The sequence below is a fragment of the Apium graveolens genome, chromosome 8 (assembly GCF_009905375.1).
Source record: "Apium graveolens cultivar Ventura chromosome 8, ASM990537v1, whole genome shotgun sequence".
Lineage (NCBI taxonomy): Eukaryota > Viridiplantae > Streptophyta > Magnoliopsida > Apiales > Apiaceae > Apium > Apium graveolens.
In genome coordinates this window covers 54,279,839-54,286,387 of record NC_133654.1, presented here as the reverse complement: position 1 = coordinate 54,286,387, position 6,549 = coordinate 54,279,839, and the positions used below count along the sequence as shown (strand labels likewise).

The 6,549-nt window shown below is 32.0% G+C and overlaps 1 long non-coding RNA gene across 6 annotated transcripts; it reads left to right on the top strand.

Annotated features, from left to right (window-relative positions):
• Positions 1–2,634: 2,634 nt before the first annotated feature.
• LOC141677768 (uncharacterized) lies at positions 2,635–5,573 on the top strand. Of its 6 annotated transcripts, none has more exons than XR_012557521.1 (8): positions 2,635–2,795; positions 2,925–2,996; positions 3,358–3,450; positions 3,549–3,729; positions 3,869–3,928; positions 4,020–4,066; positions 4,437–5,087; positions 5,232–5,573. It is a non-coding gene; the product is annotated as an uncharacterized LOC141677768 (long non-coding RNA). The 6 variants fall into 6 exon arrangements; XR_012557522.1 differs by having other exon boundaries at positions 3,845–3,928; positions 4,020–4,061; XR_012557518.1 differs by having other exon boundaries at positions 3,845–3,928.
• Positions 5,574–6,549: the final 976 nt, after the last annotated feature.

Here is a 6,549-nt window from a genome sequence, read left to right as displayed (position 1 = left end):
ATTTATATTTATGGAATATTGGTACCCGGTTGGATCATACCGTATATAAAATATTACATTTATTTGATAAAACAGATCCAAATCGATACCGATTTTAGGATAATTATCCAAATCCATACATTTTGTAAATACAGACTTGGTCAGCGCTTTGGTTACACGTATTACGAGAAGATAATATAATAGTTTAATAAAAAGATCATGTTTCTCAAAAATACGGGTTTTATCGATTTACCGAAACGAAATTCGTATCGAAATATTGTGCCGGGACCCGCACGGGGAAAACTGTACTCCAGATCGAAAAATTCAAAACATGGAAAATGCTCGGAATATTACAATTAGGTCAGGAAGGAGTTTTCGGAAGAGTTTCGGGTTGTAAAAACATAAAAACGGTTAAAGTCGGTTGGTTTCCGATTATACAAAATAGTTTATAAATACTCGGAAAAATAATTTATAAAATCTATAAATCATTTATAAAACCATAAAAAACATAAAAATTAATAGAAAAATATCACAATTACTTATATTTTATTTTGGACTTATAAAAATTAAAATACTCAAATTCTATCGTATTTACACATCCAAGCACAAGTACCACTTAACATATAATTCACCAAAATTCATATAATAATCACAGAATATTTATTTATTGATAAAAATAATTACACGATATATCCCGGATATTACAAAGTACGACTACTACATGATTCTTACTATTTATTACAACTAGGTTACTATGCTTCTTAGATGGTTACTATTTGATTACCAATTCTTGGTTGCATTTCATACTAATTAGTTTGCATGGCTTGCATGGGAAGTTTCATGGGCTTGATACGTTTATTTATTCGCTTACGTATTCACATGGTCGCTTATTCGTTATTGTGATAAATCCTCGTAAGCGATTCGCGGGGTAAATCATTTTCTTATAAGTCCTTTATGCTTTATAATCTTGTACTTGGGTTTTAATTTGTAGAATTCTAGATTCGTGAGGGTAATATGATTTCTCGTATTCCTTGATAGTTAGTAAGATAAGGTCATTTTATGAAGTTGGTTTTCTTCAAAAACTAATGACTTTTACATATACTAATTTGGTACGTATAATCACAATACCGACTCTAAAACTAAATTTGCCATGCATAACATAGTGTGGGATAAAAAGTTTTCCCCGATCGTCAGGGTTACTATTCATCGAATGTTTAACAAAGTACCAAATATTCGGGTTATTACAGTGGAGGTTGAATACAAATTAAAAATTTTAAGTTAATTTGTGCGTGGGAGAGGAATGATGAACACATATTTTTATAATTTTGGGCGGTTCATTTTTTGACTTGCCACCTGCGGTTTATTTTTGCAGTAATTACAAAAGTAATCTCACATCTGCAGTTTTCGGTGTTTCACTCAGAGGAGGATATCTCTCTAAAGCCCTGTGAAAATAAAGAACATATTTCTTAAGTGAAACACTGCTTCTCCTTGGTTTATATATTACCAAGTTACAAAGCTTTCTAGACAATACATATTGCAGTCTTTGAGGTCCAGCAATGTTGCTTATTCATTTTCTTTCCTGCGATGCTTGAAAAATGAGGATAAATATTATCTTGATATACAACCTTGAATATCTCTCCAAATTTCCATGCACGGAAATGGAATATTTCTTCTTCTTCAGACTCCAAGATCACATGAAAAGTTTATCTTGACTTCTCATCTTCTTTTCTGAGATACCTATCAGCCTATGTGCTGTGACAATCTTAGATTTTAACCACTGTCATGTTACTATCAGTAGTTAGAATCTGCATTATCCATTGATAGATTTTATCCGTAGAACTCCTTAGCCACTAGAAGTCATTTTCCTAAAGCTTCCCTTAGCCATTGATAGTCACTTGATTAGTAGTTGATAGGCTGACGTATATAGCAGTTGATGCTTCCACTACGCCATAAGTGGGCTACTGTAATGTAAGTGTTACAAGCAGCGTTACATTAGATAAGAAATTTCTGTACTATTGTAACACCTCTCAATTAGTGTTACAATAGCTATAAAACTAGTGTTGCAGAGAAATGCCGATGTTACCGAACATGTAACACCAATACCTGGTGTTACATTAGGTTACTTTTTTATTTACTTTAAAATTATTAAAATGAGTTTGTTATAGAAAATTATAAAATCATTGGGGCCCGAAATTGGTGATGTGGCATATGGGTGACCTACTACTATTAACATGACCTTCAACTTTGGGCTTTGTTTTGAAACCTTATCTAATATATATATGTATATTACATAAAATAATTAAAACATTTATTTGATTAAAAAAATGGTAATCTATATTAAATTAATTAACATATTTTCAAATAGCAAGAGTTTTGTAAATAGGTAAATTATTATTTATTAAATATCATATATAATTATATTTTATTAAATTTAAAATGATTAATTTTGTACCGTAAATCTAGAAATTAAATATATATTTGATTATACAAAAGATTTAATTACATGAAAGTAATTTATTTTTTTTAATATTAGGATACAAGTTAAATACTAGTTAGGATATTTATTTACTTAGTTTAAAATTAAAACTAATTAAAAAAATTGAAATCTGCACAAATATAAAAATTAATCGTAGAGTCATGTGAATTATTAGAGCGGTAAAATCCCCCCTTAATTTTCACAAGTATCTTTAGTTTTTCAGGCTCCCATCGTTATTCACTCTAGATCTCACCCCCTCTCTCAGAATCTCACCGGCAAACCCACTTCCGCTCTCTGATTTATTCTTCTCTCTGTGATCTCACCAGTGTGCAACCTGATTGTATGTATAAAGGGCTCGATTAATTAAGGATTTAAAGCTTGTTCTTTATATTAGGGGTTCAACTTTGAGTTCAATTAGGGCTTGTATTTATTTAAATTTCAACTAATTTATCCTTATTTTGGTTTCTAGGGATTCTTCATATCTTGGAATTGAGGTCAAAACTGAGTGAGAGATAATTGATTATCTTTTTCGAGTTTTCAAGTAATTCAATTCGTATTTGCCTAATGTGGTAAAATTGTGTTTGTTGGTGTTGATTGTGCATTTTGGTTAGCTTTGATTTGTGTTGATTGTGCATTTTGGTTAGCTTTGATTTGCTTTGATTTGTATTTCCATGTGCTTTACATTTGTTACTCTTCAGACGTGTTCCTCTAAACATAACGAGTGGTCTTGGTATAAGATATTGCTTGAGAGTGTGTAGAAATCTGTACCAAATGCAAATCTTTGTGTTTCAAGCGTCCCTTTCATTCTCTCACATAAGAATTATTTGTAGCATGTTTTTTTTCTGAATCCAGTTATGGATTAAAATAAAGCTTTATTCTTACCAACCTAAACCTTTTTACAGGTCACTTTTGTCATGTCTATGTGGACAAGAATACAGCCAACATATACTGCAAATATGTGGAATGAAGCTATAAATAAGAGGCATGGGACTGAGGTGACTTCCAGTTTCAGCTCATGTATTGATAATTAGATATACAAACCTTCTTGACCTCCACTCTCTAAAGCATATCGATTGCCTAATTATTTTTGCAGGAGTTGGACTTGTATGGAATTCTAGTAGAGTCGGAATCATGTTTATAATATGATGGGAAAAAATAATCCAGCATAGCCCTTTTGTTTCATTGCCGCAGGCATACTAGTAACTACAATCTTTTTGTGAGTTGGAAATATTTCATAGCTACCGCGGGTCGTGTTCTTGGTGTCACTACTAAGGGTAAAAATCTTGATTGCCAACTGGTAAAATGTACCTTTTCAGAGTTAGTAAAATGTACATTTAGTTTGGTCGTCATCCTGAATGAGTTGTATGAATATATTTTATTGGTTATTAGGTGATCTTTGCTGGTGATTTGCAGATAGGTTCTCTGCCTCTCACCTTTCACGGACATGATCTCATTATCGATTCTGAGTGGCAGGTTTGTATTTTCCCCTGTTACTATGCAACACTTAATTACTGTGGCTATATGCAACTCATATCTGCATATTCATGCATCTTATACTTCATAGGCGGTATGACTTTCTTGGATTGAATGGCTGAAGTTTTGGATGGTCAGGTCAATTTTCTATTCAAAAGTATCAGTATTTTATAATAATCGCTTTGGGTTCTTCGTGTCCAAGACTGTTCAAAATGTTTTGTGTCACTTTCTTTTCTCTTATGATTATACTCTTATGCCAATGAATAGTAGGACTTTTAAATTATGGTGGAGTAAAAATAGATCTTGCATCTTATTTAGAAAATTCTGATTCTACTACTAAAGGATGATTTAGAGAGAGAAATCATCTCTTAAAAATGTTTAAATTCTAATAAGCGATGACGATGTTTATTATGAAAAGGAGGGAATATGCTTATTTCTTGCTTTACACACTCTCGCTTGTCCAAAACTGAAGTTTCAAACTCCGGTGTTAAATATGCTTTGCTGTTAGGCTGAAGATCCAGACTCTGAGGCGTTTAAGCTCCATCTCCCAAAACTTGATGACTATCTGTGGCTTGCCGAGGATGGAATGAAAATGAAGGTCCTAGACTATCTAACCCAAAAATAGTCTTTTAGGCTTCTAGTTAAATTATTTAACATATTGTATTTGTTTTGTGTGTTATCAGATTTGCTAATAAAACTATAACTGTTAAGACTTGATTTATTAGTGAAATCACGCGTAACTAGGATTGAGCTTCTACAAAAAAACCATGGGTAACTAACTAACTAGTACATATTCGAATTTCACTAAACCCTATATTTATTATCTTGAAACATGCTGTTAGGCATGGCTAGCACATTGGAAACACTATGTGGCCAATCATATGGTGCAAAAGGTAAGCAGTAGTTTAATTCTAGAGGAATGTAACCAGTAGTTTAATATTTTTCTTTAATCCGAGAGCATGCTCAATTCCAGAGGAATGTAACCAGTAGTTTAATACGCTACACGGTTTCAAAAATATAGAGGTTTCTTTTTGATACATTATTAACTTTATTAGCAGGACATTTTTTATATTTTCTCTTCTTTGATTTATATATTTCAGGTTTATATTACAACCTTCCAAACTGATTGGAAATTAAACTTTCTCAAAAAAATACATAGGTGAGTGCATGACTATATTTGTTTATGCCTGTAAGTCATGACCACCAAGTCTGTAATTAGTTTAGGTGCTAGAATGGGTAGTTGCAGATTTGTAATGCTAGCTTATGAATATATTTATTTTAATCATTTGTCATCATCTTGTAGGTACGTTAAATAAACACACAGTTCTTTATCCAAATCACGTGATCAAGGCGACAATGACACTCGTGTCACTCAAGGCGGCGGCGAACTTCTTAGATATCCTGTTGTACATTGTCAAAATTTATGGTTGTATATGTACTTTGATTGTAATATAGAAATTTTGTTATAGTTGTAATATATACTGGGTTGTAGTATTTAATGTTTGGGGTAGTTTGGATGTTATATAGTAGTATGGTTTGGACTTGCTACCATTGCCTAGTAGTATGGTTTGGAGACTGTAATGAGATTGTTTTTTTAAAACAGATCATATATTTAAAAATATTTAAAATTAAATGTTACATTTTATTATTCTAATATAATATATGTTTATATATAGTGTTGCATTACATATGGGTCCCACTTATGCAATTTTGATAAGCCTAATGTATCACTCATTTTGTGTTATATTTGGGCCTTTTAGTGTTACAGTAGTTGCCTACTGTAACATTTTCTTCTCTGTTACAATAGATCTGTGAAGTGTTATAACAGGGTGTCTATTGTAATGCTCGTATATGTAACGCTCCTTGGTGTTACAATAGATCTAATGTAACACTTTTTGGGCCTATTGTAACACCATTTAGGCATTACAATAGCCCACTTATGGCGTAATGTTCTCTTCATGTAATAGTTTACATAGTTGAATATTCACTCCACTTAATCTGAATGACATGGCATCGAATATTTACACTTAGCCATCCTATTTTAGATTATCCATTGAGTCAACATGACTTCTGAATGAATAATTGCATTGCTATCTGTTGATTGATTTCTCAAAGAAGATGTTATAATGACCACATCATCTGAGCGGATACTCCTCCAATTTATATCCCTTAGGACGATTAGCAGTTGGAGGTTACATTTTGTTTTAATATAATTATGCAAATGTTTTTTTTATTTATCATCAAAATTGAGGCTTGATTCCTAACATGCACTTTTCACATTCATCTGATGCACTTCAATTTTTGAGTGTGCGGCAAATGTAAGGAAAATTCTTATTGCTTCAATTCTTGCAACTAGAGAAAAATTTTCATCATAGTCAATTCCTTCTTTTTGTGAGTAGCCTTTGGAAACAAGTCTTGCTTTGTTTATGGTAACAACACTATTTTCATCCATCTTATTTCTGTACACCCACTTTGTTCCATGCTCCCAAACTTTGTTTCCTTCAAATTGATTTAGCTCTTCTTGCATATAAGTTATCCAATCAAGATCAAGTAAAGCTTCTTCAATTTTCTTAGGCTTAATTTGAGATAGAAAGCAGGCATGTAGACATTCATTTGCAGTG